This window comes from Manis pentadactyla, chromosome 3 (assembly GCF_030020395.1).
Source record: "Manis pentadactyla isolate mManPen7 chromosome 3, mManPen7.hap1, whole genome shotgun sequence".
NCBI classification, from domain to species: domain Eukaryota; kingdom Metazoa; phylum Chordata; class Mammalia; order Pholidota; family Manidae; genus Manis; species Manis pentadactyla.
Genome location: NC_080021.1, coordinates 54204050 through 54223318, shown reverse-complemented (window position 1 = coordinate 54223318; position 19269 = coordinate 54204050). Strand labels below are relative to the sequence as shown.

General features: G+C 34.0%; 1 protein-coding gene across 15 annotated transcripts in view; it reads left to right on the top strand.

The window, feature by feature from the left end:
- Positions 1-19269, top strand: part of RALYL (RALY RNA binding protein like) — a 772833-nt gene that overhangs the window by 513947 nt on the left and 239617 nt on the right. The gene's annotated exons all lie outside the window — the stretch shown is intronic.

Below are 19269 nucleotides of genomic sequence, written 5' to 3'. Positions count from 1 at the left end.
GTTACTATGGAAACCTTTGGAAAGGTTTCCAAAATCAACAGAGAAACAGATTAAATGCAATTTCAGTCAAGCTCAGCATCCTTCATTCAGGCATGATCACTGGATAGGTCTCTCTCCTCTCTTTTTTTTGTTTTTCCAGGAGTGATAGATTTTCCTCCCTGGAAGTCTATTGAAAGGTTTGGAAAGCTAACCTAAAACTTCTATTTATCCAATTTCAATTATAACTCTCAGGGGAAATAAAACAGTTTAGAATAGAGGGGAGAGAGTTCATTGTGAATGACAAGCTGAATACTTAACAGGATGTTCATGGCCAAACTTCTTGGTCCAGAGCATATTTGAGACATAATTCACTACAGGCACCATTTGAAAGGGTTAAAAGGAGTCATCTGTGACCTACCGTATGGGAACTGATTCTGACAGAACAGGAGCAGTGCAGTGACCCTGGCCTAAAGTCCAGAACAAAGATGGTTATGGAACTGAAAGCCATTAGAATTTAGCTAAAAATCAAAGAGGCTTATAATAAAACTGTGTTTTTTGGCAAAACAATATTCCTGTCATGAAAAGCTTTCCAATCCCATCACTCTGGAGTGAACCCAACTCCTTATCACTTTATCTTTTCAATTCATTAAAGTAAATATTACCATATTTAGCCCCGTATGTCCTGTCACTGACTCTATTTACCATCTAAGGTAACTACAACTTGTTCTATAGTTGAACCCTGCACATTTTCATTACTCCTTCTGATGTCTTCAGATGTTACCAAATATTTTAAAACACAGAAAGACTATTAGCAACAATTGCTCTATCAAAAGGCCACAATGTGACAGAAATGTAATTTTTTTAGTGTGATCATTTTTTGATCCATTTTCACCTAAGACCTGAATACTAACATTTCTCTTGTTCATAGAAGTTTTACACACCCAGGAAGCTCTGACCAGGAATGCCAGTTTGAGTTTTATAAGCCCAATTGCCTTTTGATGCCGTTGCTTTCTTGAGATGGAGAGAAAACATGTTATAACTGCCACTTTTTTCTTATAAAATGATTAGTGCCAAGTCTACAGATATATTGCTGGTTAATTTCCCTGTGATTTCCTCCCACAAGAATGGATCTAAACTAGGCATGTACTTGAAAACCGTCTTGCACCTTTGCTCCTGTATCTTTTATACACCCCCTCATTTTTTTCCCCTTGGTAATCATCACCTTAATGCACATGGCAAATAAAAGATTCCCAGAAAAATTGTACTGAGTCTCTCTCCTTAAAATGTGCTTGCTGAAGTCTGCGATTAAGCAGCAGGAAGAAATTGTGAATTACATGAGACAAGTCGGAAGATGTATAATTATATAGGCAGGAACACAGTAGGGTGTACTGAATGGTTTAGTTAAAAAATATTTAATGTGTTTTGCTTAATTATATCAGTTAGCTGTATTATATTGCATTAACTTTCTGTATTCTAATCATATAAAATATTGGAGAGCAAGAATATAAGAAAATTAAAGTTTATAAAAAGCTTAGTAATAAAAGCAATTTGAATCCTTAAATGAATTTCTATCTTACATTAATAACATTTGCAGAAGTGGAATGTAATATAATTGTTTGCTCTCCAATGAGTATATAAAAATATCTGAATTATTCCATCTCTAAAATCCAGTGCATTTCTATTTTCAATCATGTCTTTTATGTGTGTTTTTGATCATGTGAAAGGCATAAACTAACCTAGAGGCAATTGTAATCCAATTAAGGCAATAATTGCACCCTTAACCAAATCTCAATATGGGAAGGAAGGAAAGTGTTCTTATGATTTCCTTAAAATTGAAAAAGTACATAAATAAACTTTCTAATTTCCTCATTCCCTAAAGATTTAATATAATATCTTCTGGTCGAAATAAGGCAACTTTCTTTTAGAGGATCTGAAGAGAAGAATAGGAAAGGTTCATATAGCTATGCCAGGGGTTTGAAGAGAGGTAGGAGAGCAAAAATACTCTAAAAACATCTTAGAGGGTAAATTGCACGAAGCTTTTGAAAATGCATTTGGCACTCTGAAATCCATCCCTCACTCATGTCTAGACTGGTGATGTATAATTCCCATAGGAAGAGAGGGAAGGAAGAATACCCTTTTCCCAGCTTCTGATTGAACAGTTTGCTATGGTAAAGGACACAGCTTCTCTGCTCATTACGAAAGCAGGTCTTAACCTGTGCACAACTGCATAATGACTTTCAATTAGGGACAGAATTTGTTGAGTGGTATTAGGAAGTATTTGTATATGTCAGACATTGATTTTGGTAGAGCCAAAAGGGTAGAAACCACTCTAAAGACCTCAAATATATGCAAACCATTTACAAATCCAGGTTGAGGTAGGAATCATCATTAATATAAATAACTTTTTCTTCTTGGGTCTAAATAGTGACTTTTTTAATAGATACTACATCAAGCTATTTATTAGTGTGCAGTTTATCTTTAAATATTCAAAATTTTATTTTGTATATAAAACAAGTTATACCTGTAGGCTCCCTTGCTGTAATTTCAGGTGACCTTAAGAAAATGTTTTTTGGTTTCTCAAAAAGACATAGCAATACATTCTTAAAGATGAATATGTTTTGAAATCCAAGCTTAAAGAACACCTCAAGTAGAATCCATGTGTTATCAGATATAGAATGTCAAAAATACTACAATCTCCATATCACAACAAAGAAAACAGTATACATCTAATGTTAGGTGTGTAAGATTTCATCTCATTTTACTAAATAGGAACAGATATTCCGTTTTGATTGCTAATGATATGTCTGGGTGACCTTATCATTCTTATTATGGAAATACTTAAGATGACTTCAGGAACCTGAGTACTAGCCACAGTCTTCAACCTATAGTCTTGGCCAATGTCTGTTACCTTTGTGGTTGCAATTGCTTCTTCTATAACTTCAGCAGACTGCACAGAGAAGATGTTTCTAAGGTGTCTTCTATCTCTGAGCCTCAGGATTTCCACAACACAGCCCCACTATGTGATTCTCCCACTCAAACACATTTGCTGTCTTCTCATTGCCTTGACTATCGCTCGGGCTCATGAACTTCAGATCCATGTGACCATGGATTTACTGTAAGAGGCCCAAGAATCCATGTGACTATTTATCATTGTCTGTATAATGATGGAAAAAAAGAGTATATGAAAAATATGTATATCATATATATATACATATGTATACAAACATATACTATGTTTTGGTTTTTAAATGATATGTTAATCAAAACAAATGTATTTAAAAGGTGATACTAAATTTTTTAGCTTTAATGTTATTTAATATATATATTCTAATACTATTTAATATATATATTAAACATACATATTTAAAGCCATGTATATACACCACCTACATCACATAGGGATCTCATTGTGTTTCAGTGTTCTCATATTCCCTAATATGTTGGGAATCACTGGGAAAGTGAGATACAAACATGACCTTATAATGCAGATATTTACATGATTGTCACTCACTCTGTACTTCCTTCCTGATACCACCTGTGTTCTAGACTTCATCAGGCTGCTGGATTATCCCAAAATTTCATCATATACTCTTTTATGTCCCTGCCTTGATTACACAAGTTCCTGTCAATGGGTGGCCTTTATCTGCATCTTTATGTATAGAAATCATCTCTAGTCAAGGTTTCACTCAAATGTCACATCCTTTAAAGGTATTTCCAGTTTCCAAGTCAAATTTTTCTTTTCCGTCTTTTCAGATAATGTATTTTTATTTATACTATGTTCTATCTTATACATTGAAAATTATGTTTATTCTACTAATCTTTGGGGGTTTTTTTTCATGTGAGGTATTCTCAGAGAATAGTAGAGTGTTTTGCCCATAATAGTGCATAACTGTCTAGTGAAGTTATTCGCTTAAAGAAATATTTATTGCTCACCTATTATATTACTTTCCAGACACTGCTCTAGTTCTATGGCAGTAGCATTAAACAGAACTACATTCTACTGGGGAAGGGAAGATGACAAACAAATAAGTATATAATAAGCCATGTGGTGCTAAGAACTATGGAGAAAAATTAAGTAAGCAAGGAGGAAAGGAATTTTTGAGGGTGGAGTGGGGAATGGCTACTTTCTGAAGGCTGGTCAGGAAAAGAAAGCCACTGTGAGTAAGGTGAAATGAGGTGATTAAGGTGAGGATTTGATCAGACACCCAAACAAAATGAAGGAGCAAGCTGTTTCCAGGCAGAAACAGCATGTGCAAAGTCCCTGGAGTTCTTGGAATAGTGGAGAACCACAAAGGAGACAGTAGTAGAGTTAATGAAAAGACATGAGATCAAGAAAGCATCAGGGACATTGGATGTAAGACACAGAGTTAAGTAGGACAGTGTATTTTACTTGTAACTGAATTCAGATACAACAGGTATCTATTAACTTCGAAGAAGTACTATCCATACTTCCATAACTCACAATATTTTTATTAAAATTAAAACTATAAAAATGATGTTTTATAATCACTGCATTTCATACTAGAAAATGAATTCAATAATTAATTGAAAGATAAGCAAACTGTGGTCACCCAGAGCCTCAGGATTTCCACAACACAGCCCCACCATCAAATCATGGGTTTTAAGATGGCTGCTTTCTAAGATTCTAAAGACATGTTGGATTATAGAAAGACTACTTCCTGTATTATCTCACTTTTCATCAATGCATATAAAATTCAATCAAAAGATCATCAAGGACCATCAAAAAGATACTATTTGAAGAATATTTGCTGGTTTATCCTTTTATAAGTATCCTTGTATTCTTGATGTATTCACCCTCTTTCTCTTTAAAAATCTTGCTGTGCAAAAAAAATTGATTAATAATTTGACAGAATTATTGCAGGGCTTCTAATGGTATTGGCATGAAGAAACAAGACTTCTACCAGTCTTAATTGATGTAGAAATAGAAAGAGTGTCTTACTGGTTAAGATGGATAATAGGTTTGATGTTCTGTAACTATGGAGCATGAGTTGCCTTAGCTGTCATACATGTCTTCATTACTACATTTTGTCTTATACAAATCTTTATTCTAAGTATTTTTAAAAATTCTTTATTACAAACTGGATAGCAAAGATAAAAAGGATTAGTACTCAAAATCAAATATTTATACTGATTCCATATGTAATTGTGAAGACAAAAGTACTCATGACTCTTAATTCCCAAATAATTTTATATCTCAAATGTTGACATTATTACAGAACCAGTTGAAGAGTCATCTGATCTAGGTTTAGAATTTTTTTTTAACTTCACACTTAATTGTCTGGTATCTCATCTTTTCTGCAAAATGATGAAAGGTTCCCAGAATTTAGGAAAGCAAAGTGCTCCACAGTGATTTAGTAATTCTTTGTGAGTTGTTACACTCTTCTTGGTCTAGAAAAGCTAAATTGTTTGCATAACCTTTTGATTCATTTTCTTTTTTGTAGTTATTGATTTTCTTGGCATTATTTATGGAATTGCACTCTCATTCTGAATGTAGAATTTCTGATGCCTTTTGTTATTTAGGGCTACATTATATATATTTAAATATTGACTCAAAGTTAATGGTCTCTTATCATTGACATGATATTATGTCTAAAACTTCATTTGTATTTAAAATAAAGATAAAACCCACATCTATTTCCTTAAACTACTTATAGAGAGTATGGCATAAATTTTTGTAATGTTTCATGCCTTAGGCTGCCTATCATTGGAAAGTACTATAAGTATATTTTATATTGTATGATTCTTTTGACCCTAGTGAACTTGAAACTGCCTTAGAGGAACAGCTGGATGTATTTCCTTAAATAAACACACATTGTTTTTCAAATTGCTAGTATCTGTCTTCTTAATAAGCTCCACAGGCAACAGGAATCTTGACTTTGAAGTCACCTCTGTTGGATTCATGTAGATGTCTGACTATTTTATACCTTTTTTCCTCCCATACTTGAACAGTGTCTTTCAATTCTTTGTTTTTAAATGTACAGCAGGTAGTCATAACTTATCCTTTACCTGTACTCTCAGATTATAATATTTTTGTATTTTATTTTGTTTGATAATTAAGCATAGCATAAAATAGAATATCAAAAAATATCTGACATACAGTCTGTAAGTGCATGCAGACTACCTGGAACATTTAATTCTATTTAGTTTATAATTTCAAAAGTTAATGAGAGTCCAGTTCACAATTAAATAAAAATACACTTACACAAATTAAAAAACATTATTTTTAATTGGAGTGGGAGAAATAATTCATTTACTTGCTCACTTCTGGCTTTGCTAAGGTAACAAGGGGAAATGGTCACGTGCATTTTTAAAATGGTCATAAAATTTTTCTCAGCATTGAATTTGTCCTCCCAGATCTATTTACATGAAACAAACCTTTTTCCAATGATCATTTCTAGCATAGATGATGCACTTAAATTTGATTAATCAGTACAGAGTATCCCAAAGAGACTATAGCAATGATAGTTTATGAAGGTTTCTAGAATTTGTTTATTCACAATTTAGGCAGAAATATTTTTTAGGTAATTCACCATGTCAGTTTTCGAGAAACCAAGCTAGATTTTGAGAGATAATGCTATTTGAATGGTCATAAAAATTATTTGAAATTGAAAAAAATATTTAAAATTCTACTTTTAAAATATTCTTTTTTTAAAGGAAAAAAGTTGATTAGCAAGCACAGGAATAAGATATAGGAAATTGTGTCATGAAGGTCATAGATATATTTGCTGCTGAGGTTTTCTTGTGGGTCCTTGGAAATGGGTATTTGGAAATTGGAACTATGCAAAGTGAACTATTTCTCATACTAAAAACAGTTGTCCATGAGGTTAAAAATGCTAAAAGTTATTTTTGTCCTATGGAAATAGAAATCTAACATACTCAGTTGTTTGGGGAAGATACTAATCATTAGTAATACAGTTTCTGCTGGATTACTACTGACAGTAATTAAATCAATAGTTGTAGTAATTTGTCATACACTTCAAACCCAATTAAGTAAGTCTTGCCTTGCTTCTCTGGATATGAAAGCAGAAAGTGGATTGTGGCCAAAATTCTCAGTAAGTTGCCTGCATTATTAATTTTTACCAATGTTAACTTAGGAAGTAGAAATATCTCTTGGGAGGAGACGGAGGCACAGGAAGGTCCTGGGCTCTCATCCTCCCTGGACACACCAAATCCACAGCTACATAAGGATCATCTCCCTCTGAAAAAGATCTGAAAACCAGAAGAACTGCTCTCTACAACAACAGATAAAAGGACTACATCAAGATGGGTAGAGACACAGAGAAAAACAAAAAACAAAAACCCCAACTCTGCATGGCAATATGCAATATGGAGGGCTCTCACCAGACAAATACTACCCCTGGGGGAATGAAGGTTTGTGCCCCACATTGGACGCTTTGGCTGCTGGGATCTACATCAAAAAGACAAGCTCCTGGAACATGTGGTTTGGAAAACCAACAAGGCTGATGTTCAGGGATCCCAAAGTGCTACAGGAAACCAAGATCCCCCTTTTGGAGGGCTTATGTGTGATTGCTCACCCCAAGACTTAGAGACAAAATACCGCTTTGAAAAGCACCTGGATTATATGCAAAGGAGCTTCATTTGCTGATCTATGGGCATCAGCTAATCTGCAGGCCATTGCACAGTTGAGATGCTCCCTGGAGATGGAGGTGCTGGCAGACACCATTGTCGTGCTCTCTGTATGGCCTTCTAGCACAGGCAGGTGAGTTGGACATGACACCAGCGTGCTTCTCTGCTGGAATGGACAGGGAAAAGTGGCTGTGGCCTCGCAGGTGGATGTGGAGACTTCAGGTGGCTGCACCACTCTCCTACTCCGTGACTGGGGCTAGTGAGCACAAAGAGAGGCTGCATCCTCCTGCTCCCAGCTTAAAACTGGTGCTTGTGAACAACACAGGATAGATCACATGTTAGGACACAAAACAAGTCTCAATAACTTCAAGAAGATTGAAATCATATCAAGCATCTTTTCCAACCACAATGGTATGAAACTAGAAATCAACTACAAGAAGAAAACTACAAATACATGGAGATTAAAAAGCATATTTCCAAATAATTATTGGTTCATAGACTAAATCAAAAGAGAAATAGAAAAATATCTGTGACAAATGAAAATGGAAGTACGACATAAACAAGACCTTTGGGATACAGCAAAAGCAGTTCTGAGAAGTTCATTGCCATGCCAGAAACAAGAGAAATCACAGATAAACAATGTAAGTTGACACCTAAAAGAACTAGAAAAAATGTAAAGGAAGCCCACAGTTACTAGAAGGGAAATAATAAAGGTCAGAATAGAAATAAATGAAGCAAAGACTAGAAAGACAATAGAAAAGATCAATAAAACTAAGATCTGGTTCTTTGAAAATCAAACTGACAAACCTTTAGCTAGACACACAAAGTAAAAAAAGAGAAGCCTCAAATAAATGAAATTAGAAATAAAGGAGAAGTTACAACTGATACCAAAGAATTAAAAAAGATCATAAGAGACCACTATACCAACAGGTTCGACAACCTAGAGAAAACTGATAAATCCCTAGAAATTTGCAATCTCCCAAGACTGAATTATGAAGAAACAAGAAGTCTGAGTAAACTGATGACTAGCAAGGAAACTGAATAAGTATTCCTTCTCAAACTCTCCCCAAAACTTTAAGAGTGGGAAAGAATTCCAGACTATTTTTGTAAGGCTTACATTACCTTGATACCCAAACCAAAGACACCACACACAAAAAAGAAAATTATAGGACAATATCCCTGATGAGCACATATGTAAAAATCTCCAACAAAATATTAGGAAATTGAATTCAACAGTACACTAAAAGGATCATGTGCCAAGATGAAGTGGAATTTATTCCAAGGAGGCAAGGATGCTTCAATATCTGCAAATCAATGGGCATGATATACCACATTAACAAAATGAAAGATAAAAATCATGATCATTTCAATAGATGTAGAAAAAGTATGTGACACAACATCCATTTATGATAAAAACTTTCAACAAAGAGGGTATAGACTGAATATGCCTCAACATAATTAAGGCCATATATGGCAAACCCACAGCTAATATCATACTCAACAATAAAAGCTGAAAGCTTCTCCTCTAAGATCAGGAACAAAACAAGGATGCCTACTGTATCAGATGTCCCAGCCATAATTAGAGAAGAAAAAATAAAAAGCATACAAATTGGAAAGAAGTAAAATTGTCACTGTTTATAGATGGCATGGTACTCTACATGGAAAACCCTGAAGATTCCACCAAAAAGCTGTTCGAACTAATAAATGAACTCAATAAAGTTGCAGGATAAAAAATAAATATGCAAAACTCTTTTGTGTTTCTACACACTGATAATGAACTAGTGAAAGAGAAATTAAGAAAACAATCCCATTTACAATCACTTCAAAAAGAATAAAATACCTAGGAATAAATTTAACCAAAGTGGTAAAAGACTTGTACACTTAAAACTATAAGACAGTGATGACAGAAGTTGAAGAAGACACAAATAAATGGAAAGATATTCCATGTTCATAGATTGGAAGAACTAATATTGTTAAAATGTCCATACTAACCAAAACAATCTTTTAAACAGATTCAGTACCATCCCTGTGAAAATTCCAATGATATTTTTCACAGAATATAAACAAATAATTCTAAATTTTATATGGGACCATAAAAGACCCCAAATAGCAAAAAACAAAATCTTGAGAAAGAAGAACAAAGCTGGAAGTATCACGCTCCCTGATTCCAAGCTGACTGCCATGCTATAGTAGTCAAAACATTGTGGTATTGGTGTAAAAACAGATATGTAGATCAATGGAAAGAAAACAGAATTCAGAAATTAACCCATGCATATATGATCAATTAATTTATGGCAAAAGAGGAAAAATTATAAAATGGGGTCAGTACAGTCTCTTCAATAAATAGTGTTGGGAAAACTGGACAGCTACATGTAAAAGAATGAAACTGGACCACTGCTTTACACCTTACACAAAAATCAACTCAAGATGGATTAAAGATTTGAATTTAAAACCCAAAACCATAAAACTAGAAGAAAATATAGCTGGTAAGCTCCTTGACATTGGAATTAGTGATGGTTTTGGATGTGACTCCAAAGGCAAGGGAAATAAAAGCAAAAATAAACGAATGAGACCACATCAAACTAAAAAGCTTCTGAACAGCAAAGGATACCATCAACAAAACAAAAAAGCAGCCTACCAAATGGGAGAAGATACTTGCAAACTGTATATCCAATAAGACATTAATATCTGTAATATGAGGCATATCTCATTTTATTGTACTTCACTTTATTGCATGTTGCAGGTATTGTGTGTTTTACAAATTGAAGATTCTATCAACCCTGTGTTGAACAAGTCTATCCATAACATTTTTCCAAGAGCATTTACTCATTTCATGTCCTGTGTCGGATTTTGATAATACTCAATATTCCAAACGTGTTCATTACTATTATATGTTATGGAGATCTGTGATGAATGATCTTTGATGTTTCTGTTGTAATTGTTCTTGGGTGCCAAGAGCCACACCAATATACATGGTAAATAATCAATAAATGTGGTATGTGTTCTGACTGGTCCAGCACCAAACTGTCCTATTATCTCTCTCCCTCTCCTCAAGCTTCCCTGTTCCTTAAGACACAACATATTGAAATTAGGTGAATTAATAGTAAGCCTACAATGGCTTCTAAGTTTCAAGTGAAAGCTGCATGTCTCTCATTTTAAATTAAAAGTTAAAAATTATTAATTGTGAGGAAGGAATATCAAAAACAAGATAGGCTGAAAGCTAGGCCTCTTGTTTCAAACACCTAAATTTTGAATGCAAAGGAAAGTTCTTGAAGGAAATTAAAAGTGCTACTCCAGTGAACACACAAATGGTAGCAAAGTCAAACAGCCTTACTGCTGAGATAAAGTTGTAGTGGTCTGGATAGAAGATCAAACCGGCCATGACAGTCCTTTACTCCAGAGCCTAATCCAGAGCAAGGCCCTAAGTGTTCAATTCTGTGAAGGCTGAAAGAAGTAAGGATGTTACAGCAGAAAAAGTTTGCAGTTCATGAGGTTTAAGGAGGAATCCATCTCCAAAACATCAAAGTGCAAAGTGAATCAGCAAGTGCTGATGTAGAAATTGCATCAAGTTATCCAGAAGATCCAGCTAAGGTCATTAATTAAGGTGGCTGCATGAAACAACAGATTTTCAATGTAGACAAAACAGCCTTCTATTGGAATAAGATGCCATCTAGGACTCTCCTAGCTAGAGAGAAGTCAATCCTTGGCTTTACAGTTTCAAAGGACAATTTGACTATCTTGCTAGGGGCTAATACAGGAGGTGACTTTTAGTTGAAACCAATGCTCATTTATAATTTTGAAAATACTGGGGTCCAAAATCTACTCTGCCTGTTCTCCATAAATAGAAAACAATAGCCTGGATGAGCACATCTGTTTACAACATGGTTTAGTGAATATTTTAAGCCTGCTGTTGAAACCTACTGTCAGAGAAAAAGATACCTTTCAAAATATGACTGACAATGTACCTGGTCACCCAAGAGCTCTGGTGGAGATCTACAAGGAGACTAATATTTAATGCCTGCTAACACAACACCCATTCTGTAACCCATGGATCAAGGAATCGTTTTGACTTCTAATTTGAGAAAGACATTTCTTAAGAGTATAGCTGCCCTTGACAGTGATTCCTTTGATGCATCTGGGCAAAGTCAATCGAAAACCTTCTGGAAAGGATTCACCATTCTAGATGCCATTAAGAACATTGTTGATTCATGGGAAGAAGTCAAAATATGAAAATTAACAGAGTTTGGAAGAAGTTGATTCCATCCCTCAAGGATGACTTTAAGAGCTCAAGACCTCGGTGGAGGAAGTCACTGCAGATGTGGTGGAAATAGCAAGAGAACTAGAATTACAAGGGAGCCTGAAGGTGTGACTGAATGGCTGCATCTCATGATAAAACCTGAATAGGTAAGGAATTGCTCTACTGAGGGCATCTGGGTGGCAAAATGGGGCTAGGTCTGCCCTTGCAGTATAGAGAAAAAGGATAATTCATACCCTACCCTCTAAATCCCCCCAAAAAGAAAGAAAGATCTGTTGTAATACTGTCTTACCCCGAAACATGCTTTAAATATTGTAATTCAGTATAACCCCATCAGTGATGACACTTTAACTTCATTTTGGGAACCAGGACCATGAAATCTGCAAATGCATAAGGTATGCTGCAGTGACGACTCTGTCCCACCAGTCTTGGTAACTAACATTACAAACACTGGTATAGACTGACACTTAAAATATGATTGTCTGTCAGTTCTTTGTCATTGGAGACTTCCTAGAGAATGTTTCTCATACCTTACTGTGGCTTTTTGTGTACTTAATAACAATATAGCTCCAAACAAATACTTACAATTGCCATATTTGTGGAAATAAAGTGAGTTTAAGGTACTCTTTATGAAGTAATTTATGGCTCTTAGTCATTGTTGAGTTTTTTATGACTAATAGAAAATGGTATGACTGAAGAAAAATTATAAACTTCTCCCTATGTTTGTCATGAGTGACATTTATAGAATCCTTTCAGTTGTTATATCTTAAGTAATTTATTATCTTCCACCTGGAAAATTAAGTAGTAGAGATCTCCAATCAGGTTATTATGTAATTGATAAGATTTTATTGTAGTTACAGGATGGGAGTATACATCCCTATTACCTGTCCTAATTTAAATAAACTTTAACTGCAAATTCACTGAAAAAAAGTAAGTCTAGAGGTCATTTCAGCAGACAAGAAAGCACCATCACTGTGTTTTTATTCACTAAAAATTTTATTGCTTCCTCTTTTCAGTTATTCTGGGTCAGTTTTTACATCAGCCTTAATATTTATCCATCTAAACTTTATTACTTATTACTTTATTATTTATTACTGTTATAGGAAACAGATTTTTCAGTCAGTGCAAAGAACATGTTAGGAAAGAAAGCATTGTCTAATTTTATGACTAAAAAGAGAAGGCACTTCTTGATCAGGTATTGCCTTAGTTTGCAGATTCATTTCCTGCCATCCCACTTTGCTATTCCAGTTTAGTGTATGATACTGATTTTCTTTCTTTCTTTTGTTTCATCATCAACTCCTTGTGTTGCTATCCTATTCAGAAAGAATCTTGCATTCCCCTCCTATCTTTGTTAACTCCTACTCATCCCTCAGGCTCCAGCTTAGACAATCACCTCCTAGAGTTGGTGTTTTCATGCATTCCTTTGCACCCTATGTGTGCCCTATGTGTAAATTATAATGTATCTGACTATAACCCTTCAAGAGAGACCAGATCCCTTTGTTCAGTATCACCAGAATGGTATGGCACTAGGAAGCCTCAATCAATAGCTGTTGCAGGATGAAAGGAGTAAGTTGCCTTACTTCTGTACCTGTTTCACAACTAGAAATTACAGCCATTTGCCCCAAATAAATCACTATAATAAAGTCCATTGATGAACTATCTCTTACTTTTTTATATTCACAAATGTCCATGGATGATGTTCATGTGGTAAGGCCTCTTGAGTTATGTTGTCTACTATCAACTCTAATTTACTTAATTTATAAAAGTTATTAAAAGTAATCTAAAAACACTTATGTCTTGGATAACTTAACCATGTTTATCCCAAATTTAAGACACACGTTGGAAACATGTAATGCATATGGTGGCTTTCCCCCAAGGACTTCTGTTGCACTAATCATTGAGCAACTGTACTAGTTTTTAGTTAATTTAAAGTTTCCATATTTTTGCATCATTATGTTTTAAGAACCAAAGACTTATAGCTGATAACACATTCAGATTCAAAACTTGCTTCTCTACACTCCCATTTCTCCCCCATTAGGATTGGTTCTGCTGCTAGGTTTCATTATTCCTTAAATCAATTTTGCATCATTTTGGGGAATGAACTGTGTACTTCTCCACATTTTTGTAGCTATTAATCTCAGCATAAATTTGGTAATTGATTTTTTGCAGACCTCAGCATCACAAAGACATAGCCTAGAAGGAGTACCTTGAACCAAATCCAGGACACACTGGCTTAATCTGTGCAAGTTAAGACTTCATGACGCATATAATAAATTTGTGCCACTAATGTCTTATGCCACTTTAAAATTTGGGGATATAATTAGAATGGCCATATAATGTCATTGTCTACTTTTATTATTCTTATCTTGCATTGTCCTTTCCATCATTCCTGCTACTCAGTAGTGGTATCAGCTGGAAATTCTTGAATTGTAACTGAAAGTGATGTCATTTCCAAAGCATTTAAAGTTCGTGCAGGTGAAAGCTCTCTCAAACATGCAGATGTACAATCTGTGTCAATAATGAATACTGCACATTAAATTGACCTGAATAGTTAGAACACAAACTTTTTTCTCAGCATTGGCAAATTTCTGACATAAAAGCTTAGACTAGAACATTTGAAAAGAAGCTATTAGAATAATGCAGAAGCTCTGAAAGGATCTCCATGCTACACTTTTTCTTATTTTCTGAATATAATTGAGATTTCCAAGAATTTGTACTGAAGAGTCATTTTACTTTCTGGACCTGGCAATTGAAAAAAAAGATAAAATTGTAAAGGGAGCAATTAGGCATTCAATAAAGAATTGAAAGCAAATATTATGTGCTGATAAATTTATTTCAAGCTTCTTACCTGAGTTGGTTAGAGCACCAAGCTAAAGCATGCAGGGTCATAGATCTGAGCTCTCTGTGGTGCAGAAAGTTTACCCTCTTTCTGGATCATGGACTACCATGGTCACCCAGTGCCCAGCCATCCTTCAGACACGGAGCTGGTTCCAAGATACCACTGGATGAAGGAGGCAGACAGACCAGACTAGGACCAATACAAAGTCATCAAAACTACAGTGTCTCAAATGAATATATTGCTAGTTTACATATATATATGTATATATATATAATTTGTGTCACATTGCTTGTGACATCTTCACATACAAAAACAAATACACCTATCTTTGAATGAACAGTTATTTGTTTTCATTTTAATTTAAGAAGCAGTAAAATTCAACCACTCTAACTTTTTTTAAGTGTCAAGTTCACACACTTGTAATTTTACAGAATACAAAATACATACAATTTCAAAACAATGCTTACATCCCAGAGGAATGGGGAGTTAGTCTTAACTAATATTTTTCACTAAAGTCTTTTCATTTTAGTGGTGTTAAGTTTTAGATAATTTAAAGAACACTGAGTTAACAAAAGGTGCTGTTGTCTTTTCCCTCAAGGCATCAGAATTAGTGTGACTAAATTTCTGTAAGAAACTTTGTTTACATGAAAGAATCTAAGAATTTAAGATTTGTTTCATTGAGGGAGACTCAGGACAGGTTCAGGCACAGCTCTGAGTAGAATTAATAGGAAAATTTCCAATTTTGTTTAGTTTGGGTGAGAGTATACTGAGGCATCCTTTTTAATAAACACGTCTTATTTTTCCACTAACAGTGCAAACCACAAGCTACTGATTTACTTCATTTGAACCTAAACTTATCACGTTCACCAAGCTTAATCACAGTTGTTTCATGGACTTAGATCCTGTTGTACAGAATTGTCAGGACTTTCATTTGATTCTATGCCCCATTTATTTTTATAAAGGTAGCCTAACAATGACATAAAATCAAGCAACAGGATTGCAGTTACCTAGGCTAACTTCTTCATTTTGTAAAGGAGAAATGGGTTTGTTTTAATTGCGCGTCAGAAATGGTGACCAATAAACGTGCCTGCCTGCCTTCCTTCTTTGGGTGACTATGGGTTTATTCAACACTAGTTAGTTCATTTTAAAAATAATAATAATCATGTTGCAAAAAAGTTAAGGTTTGATATAAATCCATATGATATTATTCTTCTCTTATATTTAAATAATTAACATCAATTTTCAAGTAGTTCTTTTTTCTCATTGCAATATTCTATCATCCTATTTACAGCCACTTTTTCTATACTCACCATTCCTTTATAAAACCCTTTCTTTTATATTTGTCGTCATTCATTATTACCCTTCATCAAAGTGTTTACCATCCTGTAAATTAGATCTTATTCTTTGCATAGCTCTTTCCTGTAAGTTATGATAACTAAGACTAGATTCTTAAAAAAAATCTGTGTATCACCTTACATAGCTCTGTACCTAGCTCATGACAGGATCTCAATGAGCATTTGGTGAATGAATAAATGGATGAAATCACTCATGTTATGCCATCTTTGGTTTTAGTTTTTATCTTTTATTTTTATTATATTTTCCAATTTGTCTTGCTTATATTCAGTAACATAGATAAATCAACACATGTATTTACCTTTCTAATAAAACTGTACCTGAGGGAGCCATAATATTCTTGGCATTTTCTAAAAATGTGCATGGCTACAAGGTTTAAACCTAAATCCCTCTTCATGGTTGGCCATGTAACAACAATTCCAAATTCATAACTCAAAATTTTTTCATTATTTATCTTTCAGTAACAATATAAGAAACCGGTTTCATATCTGAATTAGAAAAAGTTTACCATCATTTATTCCCTCCCTAGAGTGCCAAGCACCTGTGCTGAAGACATTCAGTGAGCCATCTACTTATCTATATTTTGGGAAAAAAATGTCCAAGGCTCTTGACCTACTATTCCAATTTCTGGCAAATTTAAAAAGTGCCATCTTTGACATTCATTTAAAATCCATCTCCTTGATGTTTTTTGGCCAGGAGCCACAGGCTTTGACTGAGGACTTCTAAAGCAACTTGTTTGGTCTCTACTCTGTTACTTGCCAAGTCATTCTAAAGCCAACACACACACACACACACACACACACACACACACACAATCTCCTTCCATATTTTATCAATGTAATAACCAATACTCTCAATTTTTCCTTTGGGTTTCATTTCACCATTTCTCCCCATTTTACATTGTTTAAGATTTTTATAGACAAGCCCTCATTTCCCTGGAATTTATGACTGGAAGTTCACCAGATTACTATCAAGTCAATAGTCCATAATTAACGTCTAAATAGAAGTCATCTGTATATTTTACTATGTTTAATCTTCCCCTGATTGAACACTTCAGCATTATTTCCATAAAGGGAATAGTATTATGGGCTCTATGAATATTTTGTTTTGCAATCACCCATTAATGATGAAGCATAACTTGTTTTCTGATGTGCAAGCATTCTGCTATTTATTATGGTCTGAATTTAATGGCAGATAAGGTGTTTTATATACTCTAATTGTATGCATGTAATGAATATGCTGTAATTTTATACTAAGATCTGTCTAAGCCACCACTATTTTTTAATCATATGAATAACAATGTTTCAAATATGTTGTGTCAAAAATGTCACTTTCTCTTTCTGGAGGTGTCTTAAGTAGTTTTTTTCTTTCTAGATATAATTGCCATGCTTATTAAATAATATATGAAGATACATTGTCATGACAAAAGACCAACCAAGAATTGATACAGGCCACACTTGTTTCTTTTCCCATTACTGTAGAGATTTGAATTGTAGTAATGGTGGTTAATTATTTTAAACAAAGAATCCAATCAGTCTAGCCAGTTTACAAAGAAAAAGAGTATTAAGCAACAACTTAGATAAGATTGGAATGGACCACTAAAACAGATTAATTAGTTTGATGCATTCTTTAATCAAAGCAATGTTGTCCTGTCCTTTAGTAGATAGTACATCTGTTCACCATAAAGAATGGTGTTTCTTTAAAAAACTTAATTTTTAGTTCCTTTGATAACAATAATTTTTACTCACCATGTTCTAGTTGAATATGAACATTATGTAGTATATGTCTATGAGTCCTTCAATTTAGAAATATGAGTTACTAGGAGAGATAATAAAACTGCCAGCCCAGATACGTGAGGCTCATAATGAGTGATACCGATTCCTGTGTGCTCTGCCCGCAAACATTAGAAATGATGAGAAGCTTAATCTAGTTGTAAACAACCTGCATAAATATATTTTATGTTTCCCCCCTGGATGCATATAAGAGTAGCACATATTTAATAAATTTGAGCACCCTTAGTTTAAAATCATCAGTTTCCTTTAAATTTAAATTATGAAATTATACTTTACAAGAAAGTAGGTTTATATTTTCATTGGACATAAAACAATAAAATATTACCACTTTACAAAATTTATAACAACTGAAGTTTTCTTTTATTATAAAAGTAAATCCAGGAATGTAAAATGGATTTGAAGCAACTTGAATATATAAAATCAGAAATCCTTAAATAATTATTATTTTCAATAACTCATATATAGACAAAGCTGCTCACTGGTAATATAATTGGTTCAGGTTACACCTATATAACTCTATTTTCAGAGATGTAGTCGTATGTAATATCTTTCTTACAGAAAATGGTTGAAAAAATTAGGGGAAGTCCAAAAGAGCCATTTTAGTTACTACCCAGAAGTTTACTTGATTTTTGCGGACTATAACTAAAGGATAATCATTAACCTTATATGATGTAAACTATTTAGAGCCTCAAAAGAGAGAAATAAAATAGCACTATGCCATGTTTAATAACAATGTTTATAAAATAGAAATTGGCTTAAATCCATGTTTGAAAACAAAACATGCAAAACCACAATAAAATATCAAATATACATATATTAATAGTAGAATCATATATATATTCATATATGTATAGTAGAATCTACTTTATTACTTATAGTATAAGAGAGCCACTTTCTAAAAATTTACTCTATTTTTTCCTGCTCTTGTCAGATTTTGTCAAGTCTTTTTCAAGTCTCCAGCCCAAGTAAGTTATTCTCAATTTTAAGTGATAAATGCATTAAATTCACTCATATGTTTAACAAACATTTGTTCAATGGGAATTGTACTATGCTAGGTCTTGTAGAGGTTGTAAATATACATGAGGTGGTCTCCATCCTGAAGAAGTTTACATAAGGTGTACACAATTCCCTTGTAATCTTGAGAAAATAAGATTATTTTCTGCACTTGTGTTTAAAACATGAAGGACAGGCAGACTGTTGGTTATTGTAAGTAGCGAGGAAGGTATAGAGTGAAACAGGAAAGGAGACTTGGAAAATACTAGGTGTGTTTAGAGAATGAAGAAGGGCCAAGTTTATCCCAAAGTTAGAATTCCTCTTGAATAGCTCTGCTGGCAAGGGAGTTAGGAGATATAAACATAAAGACATCAGATTGGAAGATCTTCTTCAAGGGTACACCTGGAAGTGTGACATTCATTCTGATAAAAGTAATACCAACTATTGAG